Source organism: Agelaius tricolor, unplaced genomic scaffold, assembly GCF_023055355.1.
Source record: "Agelaius tricolor isolate 1412-34295 unplaced genomic scaffold, bAgeTri1.0.p SCAF_12, whole genome shotgun sequence".
Classification (NCBI taxonomy): Eukaryota; Metazoa; Chordata; class Aves; order Passeriformes; family Icteridae; genus Agelaius; species Agelaius tricolor.
This window is the reverse complement of record NW_027269272.1, coordinates 20,280,471-20,299,193: the sequence shown is the minus strand read 5'-3', so window position 1 is coordinate 20,299,193 and position 18,723 is coordinate 20,280,471. Positions and strand designations below refer to the sequence as shown.

Below are 18,723 nucleotides of genomic sequence, written 5' to 3'. Positions count from 1 at the left end.
ATTTCTAATATAATTTGTAGGGGGAAAATTAGGACAAAATGCAGTAACATTTCAAGTACAGTCTCACAGTATTTTAAAATTTTATGAAGTATAAGGACTAGGTTAATATGAAATGAGTCATGTTTTTAAGAGAGGCAGTAATACAGATCAGTATCTTAAATCATAACTATAATAACACTCAACCACTACAAAATAAAAAGAAAACAGAGCAGCTTTTTGCTGGAAAAAGGTCAACAACAACAATGAAGATTTAACAATACTAGAAAAGGCTGAGGGCACTGCTCATTTCAGGACCAAGAAGTTGAAACACCAGTCTGAGTGACCAGGTAAACACTATTCTTTCTCACTCAACAAATCCATTCCCACCACCTGAAATTCATCTCAAATTAATATAAACTCTACTCATATAAACTCTGAGCCTAAAAACCAGACTATTAAACAACATATATCCTTGGTGCAGATCTTCTGATTTCAGAGGTATATTTGCTTTACTTTGTGACAAATATATTACATTTCACTCCATGATGTCTTTGGGAGTTAACAGAATTGCTCACTACCTCAAAGTGAAGGAGTTACATCCAAGCAAACTCTCTTTGAGCATCATTTTTCCTCACAGGGCAAAGACAGTGGAGTTGCAAAGGTATAAATAAGTGAGGCTGTAATTGATTTAAATATTCTTTAGATCCATTTCCACATGCAAACCAACAGAAATCAGCTCAGCTCTCAGATCCAAAATTGAGTTTTCAAAGCAAGTGGTTCAAAACATTATCCCTTTAACTTCTGTACTGAGCACAACAAGAGAGAGATGCTTTAAATATAGAATTCACACTGGCACTTTATGCATTTAATTCTTAAGGCAAATGCTGAAGGTACCACTCTTGCACACCTCAACTGTGACAACAGAAGATATCAAAACTGCTAAAAAAGAGGTTGCTTGATCAAAGCTGAAGCAGCAAGTTCCAGTCCTTCCCTTCAGACCTCAGCTCTGCTTTCCATCTGCACAGCTATCAGGAAGCACCAGCAAACCATAAGGATAGCCTGAAAATATGAATTTGCAGCAGTCTGCAACACTAACATTCAGAGATGGAATAAGAAGATTGCCCCTTTCTACAGAAGCTAAGATTTTAACTTCACTGGTCCTACACTGCCAAACGGGCTGGAGTAAAATACACCTGACAATGCAGAGCTGGTCTTGGGTTTTTTTTCTGTTAGTATTGAAACAAACTGCAGAGAGCACCCAAGTGGGGGCAACAGAATTTTCAGCTTGGCTACAGCTCACCCCAAACAGGCTCTTGGCCAAAAGAGGAAGCAACACCAGTTACTAACAGGATGAGCTATGTTACTGTCGAGTCACACTTCTCACTTCAAAATTAACATGCTGCCCTACTTTCCACAGGATAAAACCAGGTGCAATTGTAGTATTTCTGTCAAACAGCATAATGGTCTAGATGTTCCTTAAAAAATGAAAATAATCCACTCGAATACTAAAAAGTAGTTATTCTAAAAACACTATTTGCAGTGTAAGCCTGCTAACGGCACGTGTGCAGACAGAAACCACACCACCTTTAGTCAGTTAAAAAGGTACTTACCATTGGCAGTGCATTGATATGCAGAAGTTTTCCTTTCGGGTGCCTCTTGCCACAGAAGGGTGATGCTGACAGAAAAATAAGGAGACAAAATAGGAAATGTTAGTATTTATTATCTTGAAACCACAGGTTTCAACACCTAAATATTTTGAAAAGCTCCAAACAAAAATCAAAATTCCAATGGTATGACTTCCAAAATGGTTACATCCACTGCGAAGCAGTAAAAGAAAAATCTGTTTTCCTAACACATCTTGCACTAAATAACTCAATTTATGTACACAGGTGTGCCCATGAGCCCAAAGAGTTACCAACTCCTGCAGTGACCTCAGTAATTAAAGAAAACAACCAGCTCACACTAATTGCTAGCAACACTTGACAACATGTAAATAACATAAATCTTCCTAGTGCAAAATTCAAGAGAACTCTTGTCCACCTTTAAAACCCAAATAAAAACATAATCCATACAAATCCACACTCTTCTACATTTTAGTAATTTTCTTTACACGTCAATAATAATTTTATGCACCCTACAATAAAATAGCTAAGTGTAAGCACACAGCTTTTGACATCCAAATATGAGGTAACTCCATCCACTACAACATTCATTTTTATTCAGCAGTGACAAATGATTTTTATCCACACTAATATTCCTGAGTGGTTGTCCTCCATACAAATACTTGCCAGACGACTTTTCTTTAGGACATAATCTAATCACCCACTCAAAGAGCAGGAAGGGTGACAGATGGACATGGCTGACTAATGAAGTATTACCAGACTATTTTTAGATTAAATTCTTTACCAAGCATCTGCAACCTGTGGTCAAAAAACTTTTACTATGAGTAAAGAGTAACTACAGTTTGTGGGACTCGTGATTAACACAAGGTTCTCACGTGCAACTTTCAAGCTCAACCAGCAGGAAATCATTCATTATAGAGCCATTTTTGGACCCAACCCAAAAAAAAAAAAAAAAAAAAAGAAAAGAAAAAAGAAAATAAAATAAAAGAGCTGCGCCATTTGGAGTTATTTTATTCTTAGAAGATCCCACAAGGCAGGCAGTAACATCACCTTCACAGTGCAAGCAAGAGGCACTGCAGAGGATGCTGAGGAATGCAGGAATGCTGGGAATTGAAAGAATTTGCAAACATGCTCTTATTTCCTTGCTTAGTTGTACTTGTGCTGCAGAAAATATGTAAATAGGCTGAGTGAAACTCCACTCCTCAAGAGGTACAGTATCCTATGCAAGGCTACTCAAAGCTTTTTTTTTCCACAGCCAGAGCTGAGAAGAGAAAGCTTTAACACCCGCTCTGCAGACCCCATAAAAACATTATTTGCTTATAACAAGAGTTTTCCTTAAAAGCAGAACAAAACAGCAACCAACCAAGATTCTTTGGAGGACAATCTAAATCATGATAAAAGCTGTGTGCAGAGAAAGGCAGAGGAGGGCCCTGCTTCTGAGTGTGACGGCTTGGTTTGGGTTATTCCATTTGGGAAGGAACATTACAAACACAAATAAAGGGATGATTGCACAGACATAAAACATTTTCTTCAAGGAAAAAAGGCTTTTTTCAGTACACACTGCCCAAACTCTCTCCTTCCAACACCTCTTTGCCCTTGTGCAATCTCGAGTGCAGTACTTATCATTGAAGCCAGAGAGGGAAACCTTTCTGCCTGATCCGTGGAAGAGGCTTCTTGTCCTTTGCTTTACATCTAAACAGGGCAGTGACACGGAAAGAAGCTGGAAGCAAAGACTCAAGAGAGCAGAGAATTAGAAAAGAAAGGGTTCACTGACTTCACTTCATTCCTCCTTCAATGTTAATTGGTTGTAGGCTCCAGTTTTAAATAAGGGCGCTTGAAGCGATGTGTAAACACTTAGAAAACTCTGCAATGTCCTTCTTCAGAATCAATTGCTGAGTACAAACGCCTCATCAGCAGCTTTTTTTCCTTTCCAAATTTATCTTATTGGATTTTGGCATGTACCTTGAAACAATGCAGGTGACAGTTATAATTTATTGATTTCAGACTATCTCTCACCTTTATATTCCACCACATTACAGTGATTTAAACAGGTGCCCAGATGCAGTAACAGCTATTGTACATGACACTTAAAGGGCATCTGGTGGATTATTTTTAAGTTGATAAGGCACACCTGGGGAATGCACAGCAGCTTGTGAGTTTGGATCCTTCATTTTGGAGGAGCTGGAACAGCTCACCACTGCCTGGTGATGTGTTCAACATCAACTGAAAACTGCTCCACTCAACTTGGAAAGAAAGATGATTTCGATGAACACAACGTGTGCTCAGAGCCAGTGCTTACCAGTCTTGCCCACACCAGTTTTTTCTGCACAAAATGACACAGCTGATGTGTGTGTCCCTTGGAGATTTGGGGCCAAACACTCGGTACAACAGCCCTCATCTCCCTGTGAAGAGCATCCTACCCTGCTGGGGTGTACAGAGACCAGCCATGCCCCAGGCTTACACCCAGCCTGCATGAGTCAGGCAGTTCTCACCTGCAGGGCTGAACCAACACACCAAACCACCTTCATCAAAGCAGCAGATACCCATCCAGGCTGCCTGCTCAGACTGGGCTGCTGCTATCAGCCAAGCAATAACCACGTGGGGCAAAGGAAACCACAGATAAAAACAACCCTGGCACCAACACAGTGACAGATCTGGTTATAAACACACAGACCAGACGCGCGCTGATGTTAGTCCTTACCTGCTTCCAAACACAATCAGTTCAAAGCAAGGATTTCTTTAAATGCTACTTGCAGAAATGTTTAACCATTTCCTTCCATAAATGCTGCTATAGGTGCTACTTTCTCTTTCCCAGACATTACACTGGGTATGTGTTATGGTTAAAGCAGTGGTTTTTGCATGAGCTTTGAATTGCTCCTGTTCCCCATGTGAACTTGTGCTTCTTTCTAATCCTCTTAGGATCACACTGTTTAAACTACTTTCTGAGATTTTGGTGCTATTTGAGTTCTAACAACAAATTTAGCCATGAGATGTTGTGCTTTCCGAATCACAGAAGCCTTCTAAGGACACAGTATCTTTTCTTCTAAATTATCCTTGAGTATCCTGCTTTAATCTGAATTCCAGTAACTGGAAAAAGTGTCCCAATCAAAACAGAATTAAAAATAACTAAACCCTGGATATTCCCCTCAGTAACTAGGCTGCAAAAACCATGAGACAATAACTTTAAAAGCCTAAATTGAAAACTAATCACTCCATTGAATCCTTCCTTTCATTTGGTTAATAGGCACATACAAAGCTAATGGTGATTCTACCACTGCTGTGCTTGGAACATAAACAGAGAAAACCAAAGTTATTTCTTTTAATCACAGTTCCACAGTGATGTATGGCAATATTTTTTTTTAAGCAATTCAGCACGTCTACAACAACATCTGCTTTTCAGATCTGACAGAGAGGCTAAACTGAGACAAATACCAACTCAGAAAATTCAGAAAATTCAGGAGAAACAAATACATACAAGTGTGTGTGGGGGGGAGAAATCAGCACCATACACAAGATGTAGTTAAGAAGTGTCATTACTTGAAAGTGGTAGGTAGCAATAGGGTTCCTAGTGACAAAATAACATGCACAGACTGCTCCTGTACTTCACTCTGGGAGCAGGGCGTGGGCGGGGATGTTTTACAGGAAGCCTCATCAGGGGAGGCACTGAAAGTAGGTAAGACCTGCCCAGAGACTTATCCACACAAACTCTACCTGAAACAGATCTTCTGTCAATTGAGCAATTTTTATTTCCTGATCTTTGTTCTTCTACCTTTATTCCATCAGAAATATATAGAAAAAACTGATGTAAGCCGACCTTCCAGAAGCTTCAAAGAAGAAATGCTTAACTTGTACATTCATATCACATTAAAGCTGCACAACTTTCCACATTTCAGGAATACTCTTTTATAGAACAAGCACCTGTATGTCCATGGACATATGTGAATCAACTGCTAAAACAAAGGGTATCTGAGGGGATAAAGAATAAGAACTGGGCAAGCAGACAGCACTATTCTGGAGAAAAGTTCATCCAGATACAGAAACCACTCATTGCAAACCCACAGAAACAGGATTCACTGTGCAATGAGAAACACAGGACAAGTCAGACCAGAGCAAAAGAATACTGCAGAAATTTAAACACCAGTTTGTGTTACAGTCAAAAACTGAGGCAATCATAGAAAATAGCTCATAACCCACTGACAGGGAAGGAAGCTGAATTGTTGGAGAGGAAACCAACTCAGCCAGCTCCATTAAAAGCCCATAATGCACCCCAGTAATCTTGTCAATACCAATCAGCTGGTAGGAAGGCAAGCAGCACTGCAGCACCATTTCACTTGCAAGCATTTAAATGAAATTCATTAGCAAGTAATCCAATTCACATAAACTGGAAGTTAGAAGGTCCTAGAGAATGAAGTTAAACCCAGTCTAGACTGGGAAAGAGTATAAAGAGTTATTACCCAAAGCACTCTTATGCCAAAGGACCTTAGAGCCCTCACAAAACCCCACCTGCTACCTGCAGGATGGGGGCCCACCTGTGAAAATTCAAGGTAGTTTCCAATTTGTGGAGTTCTTCTTCCAAAAATGGTGGACATGATGACTACTGACAGTAGCATATTTACAAATAATTTTTCTGGTTTTTTAGTCTAGAACTGAGTTTTAAATTTAAATTAATCACTGGAATATTAATCAGCTAAAACAACTTGTCAAAGTGGGTGCTCTCAGCAGACTCACTTCAAATAGGAAAGAGAAAAAGATTTTTCCTTCTCTAAAAAAAAATAAAAGAATAAAAACCTGAGGTGTAACATTTAGGGGCTACTCTGTTATTACAGATTTCAAATACTTACCTTAAACACTGAACCAAGACACAAAAAACCCCAAGAACATGAAACAAAACAAAACAAAAAAAAATTTTAAAAAATCAGAATATTTTTTCCCATTCCTCAGAGCAAGAACAGACATATTTCCCATATACTAACTCAGTCTTCTCCAGCTCACTAAATCAACTCAGCTGCACGGGTGGGTGAGAACCCTTCCATTCTCCACTCAGAACTCAGACCCAGTAAACTCAGATGAGCCTTCACAGCTGAAGGAAGGCCACAGCTGCTTTTGCCAACATGGAAATGTGCCTGCAGGGAACTGGTAATTGCAAGATTGGAAGGACTTTTAAACTGGTCTCCAATGCGGGATATGGAACAAAGCTCAAACTGCTTTCCTGGGAAAATCACCTTCTTCTGCTAACAGTGCCTGCCTCATCTGTGTTTTCAGACAGATACTGTGTTTTCAGAACAATATATTCTTTTGCTTTGGAATTCACAGTAGCCATGCAGAAGAGCTTATCTAGATTATAGCAAGCTTAATTTACTGAATTAATTAAAATTCTGTCTCAAATATGCCGTATTTCAGTGAGGTGGGGACACACGTTTTACACAGAGATCACATTTGGAACTAGGCTCAATATGTTTACAGAAGGAAATCTCCCAAAATAACAAAAGGACTTGACAATATTGTTATTATTTCCAACCTCAGTGAGTGCAACCACCATGGGAGCCCTGGCTGGGTTTCCCTCAGTGTTGGTGCCACTACCACTTTAGTTCTTTGGGCACCCCAAAGTCAATCAGGGCATCCTTTCAAAGACACAGCTCAGGTGTCCATTTGCTGCTGAGCCAAGCTAAGGAGCTGCTGAGGACATTCAGACAGTGCAGTGGGGCTTGGCTGGTGCTGCAGGAGGTGTTTGCAGACAGCCTGACGTCAACAGGCTGGAGCTGTCCCGCTGTGGCCACTGACCCTGAACATTGTGCACACCCAGGGCTGCTCAAGTGACTCTCCCTGTCTGAGGACACACCAGGAAGCCTGGTTGCCTTCTGTCTGCCCACTGCAGGAATAATTCCCAGGGTGCCTGCCCTTGCAGCAAAGGGTCAGGGTTAAAAACTAAGGTATTCCAAAACGTTCTTTAAAATTTACCTTGCTCGCGATATTGGGTGATAGTGATAGCATAGAGGCTGAAGAGTTAGGATCCAAGAATTCTTTTAAAATAGCACTCAAAATTATAAGTTACTTTTAAAACTCAAAAGTACTTAAAAATACACAGGTATGAAAACATTTTTCTGAAAACTTTAAGTCATATCAGAGGCCAAAAGCAAAGTTTGTGGTGGCCCTTGGGCTCATACACTCCAGGTGTTCCTGGGATGCAGCTCCACTAAAATAAGGTGTTTATAATAATGGGTTCCAGATTCTTCCTAGAATTATTATTACTGTTATTATTTTGTGCAAAGCCAGAGAAAAACATAAGCCTCTCACACTGCCAAAAAAAGGGTAACACTGAATACCCTGAAATCATCAATTAAATGCATCAAGGAATAACTTCTTTCTTTTTATTTTATTTTTCAAAAATACTGGTCAACAAAAACTGCTGCACTTCTGCTTACAGTCCCTTCTCATTTCCCCAGGAACTTTCAAAACTGAGTGACACCTGAAGCACAATGCACTCAGGCAGTTGTACCACCTTTCAGAACTACTACTGTGTGTGGGTCATATTTTCACACAAATAACCTGGAGATGAAGTTCCTCCTGTACAGGTAAACCCTGTGACTAAGAAGCAGACACGTTGCCCCAGACCAAGCAACACAAGGATTCTTTCCTTTTTCCAAATCTTCACACCATGCAACCAGTAGACAATACCATTCCTACAACCTTTGGCCTCTGCTCTTTCCATGTCTCCATCGCTTCTCCAACAGAGCAATTCTGCAACTTCAATTGAGGGCTCTGATTCACAAAGAGTTAAAATCTACCTGGAGAGGGCTGCCCTTGCTCATGCACTGCTTATCCAGCCATCCCTGCTAAAAGGACAACTTATTCTTACACAGCAGCTACTGAGCTGTGACAAATTGCAGAGCAGGGAATAGGAGAAAAGCCTGTGCTGCTCATTAGCACGGAGGCTTTCCTGCCCCGAGAAAGGAAACCTTCCCTGCAGCAGGGGCTAAAGTCACAGAAGGCACAGGGACAGCCAAAGGAGCTGCCTCTTGTCCCTAGGAGCTCAGAGGTGTGGCTCACCTGAAGGCTTTGGTTTCGTTTTAAGCTCAAATCTCATCCTAGCCAAGATCTCACTGCTATTGCATGGGGAAACCTCAGTTTACCCTCATCTACCCTCTCCCAGCTGGGTGTTCTCAACACTTCCTTTCCTCTGAAAACAAAATTAAGTTTTCTTCCACTCAGCTCCTGAAGCACCCCACTGCAGGGTCAGAGGAGGACTGACCTGGCTCAAGAAAGGGAAGAAATGCAGGAGGAGCATTGACCTATAGCTCCACCATCAAAATACGTGTTTCCAAAGGATGCCTGGTGCCTTGGACAGAGAAAGGGAGCCCAGCACGAAAAGCTCTCAAACCTAGAATGATGTACTAGGTACAAGCTGTACCACAAACAGCACAAGCACCAAGTGTGTAAAACAGGTATCTGTTATTCTGCTGTCTTTTCAAACCATTTGGATACCAGAGCTGTTTGTCTGTCACACTGACTGAATACCAAAATAGCTGCATCAATATTAGACTTGTACATGGAGTAAGAGACACCAAAACCTGTCCCAGAGAATAAGGAGCTTACAGTACAGAGAAACAGCAAACTATTTACTTTAACACTATGGTCAAGGAGAACAGCAGCTATTAAATAAATTGACTAAAGTCATTAATCAACAGCAGCATATTAAACGAATATAATCATGCCACTTGTCCTTTGTTGGTTTATTTTCATAACAACAAAACTTAAGCATGACCAAGGAAAACATGTATTTGATTCATCAAAGACAACATATTCAAAAGAACTGAGACTTCAGGAAACAAAACCACAGCAGAGAGGTTTTACAAAGATCATCAACTAGGCCATGATTGATTGGTAACAACCTAACAGTGGCCTTATTCAAGCCTGTCCTAAGCAGTAAAGAGGGCTTAGCTGTATGTGTACACTTGAACTAATAAACTATGTACCCTCCAGAACAGACCTAGGTGGTATATCCAGAAATTTAAAACAAAAAAACCCATCTCCTAAAAATACTGTTTTATTAACATTTCAATTATGTTGGTTTTCCTGCTCGTAGGAAAAGGTTTTACACTCATTTTCAAAAGGGAAAAAAAACCCTAAGTAAACTTATTTTGTTGCCAAAATGAGTGAAGTCAATATTTTTGTTTCACTGGAAGTATTTTCTGTTGGATTTCCTACAGTCATTGCAGCTGTACAGCTCAATTTATATCCCTTTGAACTTACGTGTTACACATACAGAGCAACACACAGCAGGTGTTTATCCTACAAACAAGTGAAAGTGGGATTAGATAACCTATTACACCACTTTACAAACAATTTAAAAAGCAGAAAAAAAAAGAATGCTGATGTTAGTGAAGGGATCAGTCTCAAGTACAGCTATGTAACATCACCGACAGGAGAAAAACCAGCCATTTCTTGAGAAGACTTAGGTTTGTCTGGTAAAGATTGGGTAGTTGCAAATACATTTTAAATAACCAGGAAAAACTTCCCCATAACAAAATCATGCGGCTGAAGACAAGTTAAGAGAAACTCTCGGTGCCATGGGGCTTCTGTTATTTTAAACAAGAGCAGTAAGGACTCTGGAAGGAGTAATTCTGCCTAAGGAGAAAGATTAGTGTTTAGTGTTTGATCTAACAGGGCTTTTCCCTTTCTTTACTTTTTGATTCTTATCTTGATTGTTTCACACCAGGAATCTGAAACTGGCTGAGCTGTGCATCCTGCAAATCTCGTTCAAACTGGAATAGGCTGGGGATAGGGTTTCACCGGTTGGGAATTACATTTACAGAACTCTGCCTCTGCAGTCACCTACAGAATTCTCATTCTCTGTAACTGCTGTCAGGGCTTCATGAAACCAGTGGGTTTGGGACTTTTTTTCTATTTTTTAAGTCAACTCATTTATCAATGTGATCTACCAGATTGCTCAGAGAAAGTAACAAACTCAATACTTTCTTGGTCTTTGGGAAATAAAAACTTCCTTAATCTTTTACCTTGCTAAAGATGGAAAATTTACCCACATCTTAATATTAAAATATGCCAGGTAGGTACCATCACTGAAAAGCTTTGCTCCTGATGTGGTTTTTGCTGCTCTGATACAGAGTCACTAAACCGTCCACTGACCAGCCCAGTTTTCATTTTTTAAAAGGGAAAAAAGTGATGAATATTCATGAACCTTAAAAAAACCCCAAATCTATGCCTCTATTTTCCATTTGAACCTACAGATATTTAGGTCTTTTTACTGATGGAGAACAAACAGAAGGCCTGTATATTTTGCTGTTTTGTTTTGTGATCATGCTAACATACACTGGTTTTCCAAGAAAGCAAGTGACAAATGCTCAGGGGAGGAGTATTGAACACACTTGTCAAAAATACTCCACCTAGCAGAAGTATTTCCCCTCAGTGTCAAACACCAAAGATTGGGGTCTGGTTCATCTCCAAACAGAACACTGTAGATATTATTTCAGTCACACCTAGTCAAGGGCTTTTCTTCCCTATTTTTTTTGAGGATACTTTCATGCTGTACTTTTCCAAGTCAGTGGCAGAACGTTGAAATGGAACAATATGAGGTATTTAGCACTAATAAATACACAGACCCTATACAGCACAGAGTAATAAATGCACAGGACTTGGCAGCCCAATAATGATGCACCAAAAAGTAAAAAAACCCCAGGTTTACAAGCTGCTGCACTTCAGAAGAGACTGTTTGCCGTATCAGATAAAAACAAGGTTCAATACATATATTTTTTCTTGTGTGATACAGTACAGCTGCAATCATTTATCAGACTTTTTCTTGTGTCTTATCTTTCTTATCACTGCCTAAGGAACAAGCAAAACCTTGGAATTATAAAAGCATCTCAAACACTAGCACTTCTGACCCATTTAACATATCCCCTTCTTTTTTTACACCAACTTTACCCAGAAATAAATCCACTTGCCATATTCTCCCAGGAATACTACTACTGGACTGATTTTGACACCTTTTCAGAGAAGTCTTGCTGACCCTCCTTGTCACAAGCTGGGTGTGTTTGCCACCTACACACTGGCACTCCCTCTCCCACAAAAAGGATGCAGTTTTGCTAGCAGCATCTGCAGACTAAACAAGCTCAGTTTAAGAGCAATTAGCACTATTTGTCCTTTAGTCAAGTTAGGATCATTTCCTTGGGGCATTTTTAGCTAATTGATTAATTCGGTGATTCAGAAAACTTGACTAGTTTTATCTTTCTGTTCCTAATATCTTCCCATAAAGCAGTAAAAATCAAACTACACTCATTTACTTTAGCCTGCATACGAGGAGTTAATTTTTATAACTTCATTGTGTAACGACTTTACTGCAAAATTCTTAACTGACTTGAACAATTGCCAGTCCTCAAAACAACACTTGCCAAACATTCTTACTAAACTTTGAAGAGAGTGGCTGCATGGAGAGCCAAGACCATCCATGGGCTCACAGGGCAAAGCTGAGTGTGGATGAAGGGAGGCAGCCACAGGGAAGTGCAAATAATTCATGCCAGAGAAGCAGCCCCAGTGTGAAGTGTCAGTAACACATGTATGGAAGTGATCTACAGAGCCTCCCATCGCTGCATGGAATTCCTCTGTCCCAGCACAAGCTGCAGAGCCATACAGGGTAAGATAAGGAAATAACCCTGGATTCCAGCACCTGTGCTGCAATGATCACTGCAGCAGCTTCTCCTTTCTGGTAGGACTTCATACTGCAGGGCCAGTCTGATTTCACATGGAACTCTCCATGTACAAACATGTCACATCCCTCATGTGACACGCTTTAAGAAGAGAGGTGTGCCTGCCAAAGCATTAAAGCCAAGATCTGCCTTTCTCTTGACTAACAAACCAGAGAGACACTCCTGCTCACCCTTAGTCACCAGCAGGCTTGACCTGGTGAGGTCATTTCAGCAGTCCTATCTCAGGCACTCCACCCAAAGCCTCCTGAGGCTTTTATTTTTCTCTTTTAAATTAAAGAAATATCTAAAACTGTCTAAGTATCTAAAAACTGTGGGCACTGCCCAAGATGAGTAGCTGAGTTGCTCGTGGCCAGAGAGACCCAAAAAGCCAGAACTGAGGTAGGGTGAACTTAAAAATTCTGGTAAAGAAGATAGACACTTCCATAACATTATTATTTAATAAGTTTACAATTAAGGAAGATTAAAATAGAAACCCCTACAGATACCACACAGTAAATTTTAAACCCTGCTGCTTACTATTTTAACCAAGTAGAAGAAAACACAACCAAATGGTGGTGCCTAAAGAGAACTGGAGGGCAGGGCTGTGTCTCCTGCCCTGTGCTGCTGCCTCACAGCATCAGGGAAGCAGAAGAGAGAATACTACAGAAGCATTTCTGTTTATTCCATTCAAAACCACACAGTTCTTTTCATATTTACAAAGAATTTCTATTTTAAAAAGAAGATGAGTAGAAAATCCTTTTGCAATTTTTTAACTGAAATTCTTCAGTGTTTTGATGACAGAACCCACTGCAGATATAGATACTATAAAAGTATCATGTCAAAACTGAGTTTAGATTTTAATTTCAAATTCAATTTAAATTTTTGGAAACCTGAACCAAAACCTGATTGAAGCCACTAGAAAAAAATATCAGATAAATGAAATAATCAAGCAATATTTACAGTTTGAAGAAAACTAAGCAATCAGTGGAACTGCTGGAAATCACAGGCAGAGTGTTCATGAACTAAAAGTGTTAAGTGGCCAGTTTTTACAGTGGCACAGAAATGATTTTTAATACCACAACTATTTTGAATTCAAGTGGCTTCAGTGCTTTGCATGCGCTCCAGACACACAAGGATAAGAAATTTATCTGCCAGTTATGAGACTACAAACCCCCACTAATTCCAAAATACTGAACAAGAAAATCAGTTCATTTCACTACTGTAAAAAGAGCACTTTTCCCTAATTCGAAATGCAGAAGTCTCCCTCTTTTATCCAGTACACTGCAACAGTAAACCAAGTGAAAATTTCATGTATTAGATACACGCCTTCCTCTAAATGCAGTTTCACACAAATTAGAAATACACTATTTATCAACATGCAACTTCCTAAAAAGTCGTAAAAGCTCAAATAATTTGTATAAATAAAGGTTATGTGCTTTAACAAAAGCAGAGCAAAGCAGTAAATCAGCCTGATTAGCAAAATAAATACCACTTCTACTACAACAATTCAATCTTAGTAGCAAATCAAACATTTTAATAGATTGCAGCACAGTTATTTTCTCGCCAAAGTTTGATTTCTCTAAATCCAAAGCAAAATTACAATCAATTACTTCAAACAAGGGCTTCTACCTGTTGATTAAATTGCTTTCCCTTCGATCCACCCTGGGCTTAGCAGACATTTCTTTTGGTATTAAATAGTCAAAGGTGTAAATTAAAGACTAAAAGACCTCCTTAAAACAACATCTATAATCAGCCTTGATGTTCACTACTTGCAAAAGAAAAAAGATTTTGAATAGGGCAGCACTGGGTAGTCCCTTTGTCTCTGGATGGAAGTCACTGAAAATAGATCCAAGAAAAACCCTAGCAGGACCTAACCCACATCCTGAGGTGCTCAGTGCTCCTCTGGAGGTACAAAAGTGAGCACCAAACAAACAAATAAAGGAAATTTAATCATTCAGTCCTGGGTGGGATGGGTTTTGTTTGTTTTTTTAAGCTTAGCTTTACCATTGAATTCAAAACCAGCAAATATATTGAAATAATCCACAAAGTTGTATCCAGACTACAGTAATCGTCAGGTAATTACACTGAGAAAGAAAGAAAGAATAAGAGGGCAGTTGCCACAGGAAGTCACCTCTATTAATTGTGCCTGCAACTATTTCTGAATTTAGTATGCATTGAAAATAAGCTTTTTTTTACACTTCATTTCAGCAATGCCACGCTTGCTCTAGCTTCTGCAGGGAAGCATTCCCCACAAGTTCGCTGTGGGTATCATAAAATCTCAGCTCATTGATAATTAACTTGTACATCTCATCCAGAAGTTTCTTTACAGTGCCTCCTCTGTATCCCTTCTGGAACATCAGTGAGAGACACCAAAGACTGGGCCAAGAGGGCTGATTTTAACTACAAGCCATGTCAGAAGAATAATAAAGTTGTTCCCGTTTGTACAGTAGCAAATAAGGAATCAATAACATAAAATACATACATTATAAAAGAATAAACCTCAGAAACACCTTCTGAATTTAGATTTCACCGTCTTACACACTTCAAAAACATGAAAGGCCCTGAAAGATCAATGCAACCCATAAGAATCTAAGGTGCAGAAATCCATAATTTGATTTTTTTTTAATATGGTAAATTGTACAGTAGCAAACACTGAGATAAATCAAAGATATCTCCATAGAAGAAACAAAACAGGTTATAAAATCCAGAATTTATAAACTTCCCACATCCTTAAGTAGGGAATGTGGTGCAAAGAATTTGTTACAGAACTTGTTTTCTAGTGGGCATTCAGGTATTTCTTATTTCAAGTAAAAACTTCTATTAAAGTAACATGATCTCTAAGGATTTATCTCTGGGCTTTCTCCCCCACAATATTGTTAATTTTTAATGAGCTTTCTGAAAATTCCCTTTGCACTGAATCTCACTGGCTGGGGATGCCAAAGGACCCTTTGATCAGCAGACACAACCCTTTTGCTAGTTTTGGAGGGATTTTACTCATGGAAACGACAAAAAATTCTTTTGATCATAGCACCAAAACTCTGATTTCAGATCATTGCTGGTTTGGAGCCACGGGGGTTGGTGTTCTGCAGAGTCATTCCTCCCGCGGAGCAGCTGAGCTCAGCCTGGAGTCCCCGAGCAGAGAGGGCACTGAAGGCTCTGGGAGCCTGGGCTGGCATTTAATTGTCACCCTGGCTCCATCAGCATCCTGCCTGATTCACTTGGATCCAGCTCAGTGCCTGAGAAATTCCCAACCAAGGCAGAACGGGTCTGCCAAGCCCTGCTGTATGTCCACACCACAAGGACACTTGCTGGACTGTTTCTAAGAATGGGACACCATTGGAGGGAGCTAAGAAAACAACTCATTAGAGCACCAAGAGAAAATCCTTTTCTCCCAGGACACTGCTGTGCCATGGAATAGAAAATGCTATTAAACAAAAATGATCAGCTGCAAACAAACACGAATAATTTGCTGAAGAAAAAATATCTCGCAGCTAAGAGACAATATAAATTACCATATGCAGACAGCTAGGATGCCAAAGGAGCAGGGGCCTCGCTGCCCAAAAAAATAAATCAGCAAATGCAGAAAGATGGTTAGTGACTATGTTTTGATTTTAGCAATAGAAATCTAAAATAATCCAAAATTGAGGATGTAATTGCCAAAAGGAAGAAACAAACAACACAGAAAAAGAATAATCAAGACTGGAGAAAAACAGATTATCAAAGGCACCTGCTATCACAAGAATAGAAATGAGATCTTCAGAAGCCCTGAAGGACTCCTTGCAGAAAAAGAAACAAGAAAAAGCATAAAAACCCCAAGAAAGTGATCATTACTGATTTGATCATTTTAGCATACAAACAGAGATGTACCAGGGACAGCAGAGACTGCCAAAGGGAACAAAACCCAGAAAGGTGGGGGGTGTATATTCCTGTATTCCTCTTGCCTATGCCGTGCCAGACACATTCTCCTTTTTACCACCGCATGCAAACCCCTGCAACCTGTTGGCTCTGCATTGCTCCCACGCTGCCAGAGCACAGAGCTCCAGGAAAACACAGGCATGGGGGAGTGAACACCTCAGAGAGACTAAAGCATCATCTCCTCAAAGATTTCCCCACCTGCTCTGGCTGTGGCCTCAGCTCTGAGACAGTGATGATTGCTGGCATTTCTGTTATTTATTCCCTCGGAGCAGCAAACACTCCCCATCCAGACAAAGCAGGAGGCTCTCTGTGCTTTTCTGCTCTGATCAGAGACGTTTCTCCATCCCTCACCCTTGGCCCACACACACCACAGAGCACTTCAGGGCCTCTCTCAGAGATTGCAGTCCCAGAATATGGGCTGATAAACACACTGAGTGCATAACGCGTTTGACTCCCACATATTAATTATGTACCTCTAAATCCTAATGATTTCTCTAATAATTTTCTTGCAGAGTTTACAATTCCCACAAAAGGAAGATCCCCTTTGATGTCTGAGCATTGTTCTGTAGGTATCAGAGACACAGTGTAAATATTGTTTTTCAACAAACAGAAATTCTATACATTTCTACTCATTTGCAAGATGATCAAAACAAGCGAGAAGTTCTAAGGAGAGAACTTCAATTTTGTGCATTCACCCCCTGCATCTACCAGCTCCTTGAGTTCCTGCAGGAGCTCCTTAAGCCTTTGGAGAAACCAGAATATCCTGCTGGGAAGGGATAGGGAGAGTACACATTATTTAATAACCAGAAACTATGTATGAGAGACCTTTCTGGTTTTATTTTTGGCACAACTTATCTGCTGGTAGAAAGACTGTATTTTAACACTGAGAGGAATATAATGGGAAATTTATTTTAAGAATACAGTTCTAGCAGGTCATAAAGATTGTATCATTATCCTCCTTGGACAGTAATTGGCAATAAGAATACATGCTCTTCTTTTAGTTTTTGTTCATTTGATGAGTTGAAAGAGAAATGCTGTTCATCCAACATGCTGTTTATTTAATATTCAGCTTTCCTGAACTCTTCTTATGCAAAGTACAAATGCTGACGATCAATTATTTCAGTAATCATAATTCAAGCTCAAATTTTACACTCTGTAAACACATTATCATGACCACCACATTATGCATTTGAAAAACTCCAGTTGCAGCAACCCATACAAATGAGCACACTGCATTAGGTTTACAGTAAAATTCTGTTCTGGATAGACATACAAGGGGTTTTTTCATAACAGTAAAATGAATGAAGCACACATAAATGCTGAGTATTTTTCTATGCAGTGTACAAATGCACACATTCATACACAAACAGTCACGGCACTTGTTTCAAATATTGAATAAAAGTGAAAAATATTTATACTTGTCACTAACAAGAAGTTATTTCAAATACTGGATTTTATGGTTTTAAAATTAAATTATTGGGTACGATAGAGAAGTCAGAGGAGAGCTGCTGTCATTTTTGCAGGAAGATTTCCTATAAACTTCATCAGGTTGACAAGAACTAAGTTTTCCCAAAGCAACCGGTAGCTCTTTGGAAGCAATCTAGAACGCCCTCACACTCAGTGGGTGGCCTAATACATCCTGAAATGTAAGTCTATAATTAAATAAAAATTTGCAAAATTCAGTTTAGACTTCTTATGGGAACGCTTAATGCACATATAATTGGGGTGTAACACACTCTGCATTACATTTCACTGATAAACCACAACTTTTCAAATCAACGTTTCATGGAAATGCTTCGAAAATAGTTTGACGTTTAATGCTGCAAATAATAGTAAAAGGCTAAGCAGGGGAAAAGTGGGGCTGCTGCTGAAGGAGGTGGATGATTTAGTGGCAGCAGATGGGAGATAAGGCTGGGGTTCCTACCAGGGATTATTTGATCTTGACCCCTGGGACCAGATGGGCTGTGTCCAAGGGTGCAGAGAACCAAGGTCACAGCAAGGCCACCACTGGTGTCAGAAAGCTCAGGGAGACTGAGGGGTCCTCAATGGCTACACAAAGGCAGGTTCTCTGACATCCTCAAATAAAAACAGAGAGCAGCAGAGGGTATTACCCCAATTTATACCCCACAGTATGGACCTATCCAGTCTGGGATGTGGCCAGTGGGATGAATGACCCCCCAATGGGTGGAAACACAGCTGGGCTCCAAACACAGCAATTAATGGGTCCTTCAGCAACTGAGGGGACGCCACAAAGTTGTTTAAAAGACTATAGAGCACCTCTGCTATGAAGCTATATTGAGAGAACTGGAGAAGAAAAAGCTTCAGAGACCTTAGAGCACCTTCCAGTACCTTAAGGGGACCTCCAAAGAAATAAATACCGAGAGGGACTTTGTACAAGAGCACATAGTGACAGGAAAAGGGGGAATGGCTTTAAACAGAGGCCAGTTTAGATTGGATATGAGGAAGAAATTTTTACTGTGAGGGGACTCTGGAACAGGTTTCCCAGA

At 39.9% G+C, this 18,723-nt stretch overlaps 1 protein-coding gene across 2 annotated transcripts in view; it reads right to left on the bottom strand.

The window, feature by feature from the left end:
• TBL1XR1 (TBL1X/Y related 1) overlaps positions 1-18,723 on the bottom strand; it is a 109,682-nt gene that overhangs the window by 60,611 nt on the left and 30,348 nt on the right. For both annotated transcript variants that reach the window (XM_071438043.1, XM_071438044.1), the window contains exon 2: positions 1,590-1,654. The gene's annotated coding sequence lies outside the window, so the exon portion shown is untranslated. The remainder of the gene's footprint in view (positions 1-1,589; positions 1,655-18,723) is intronic.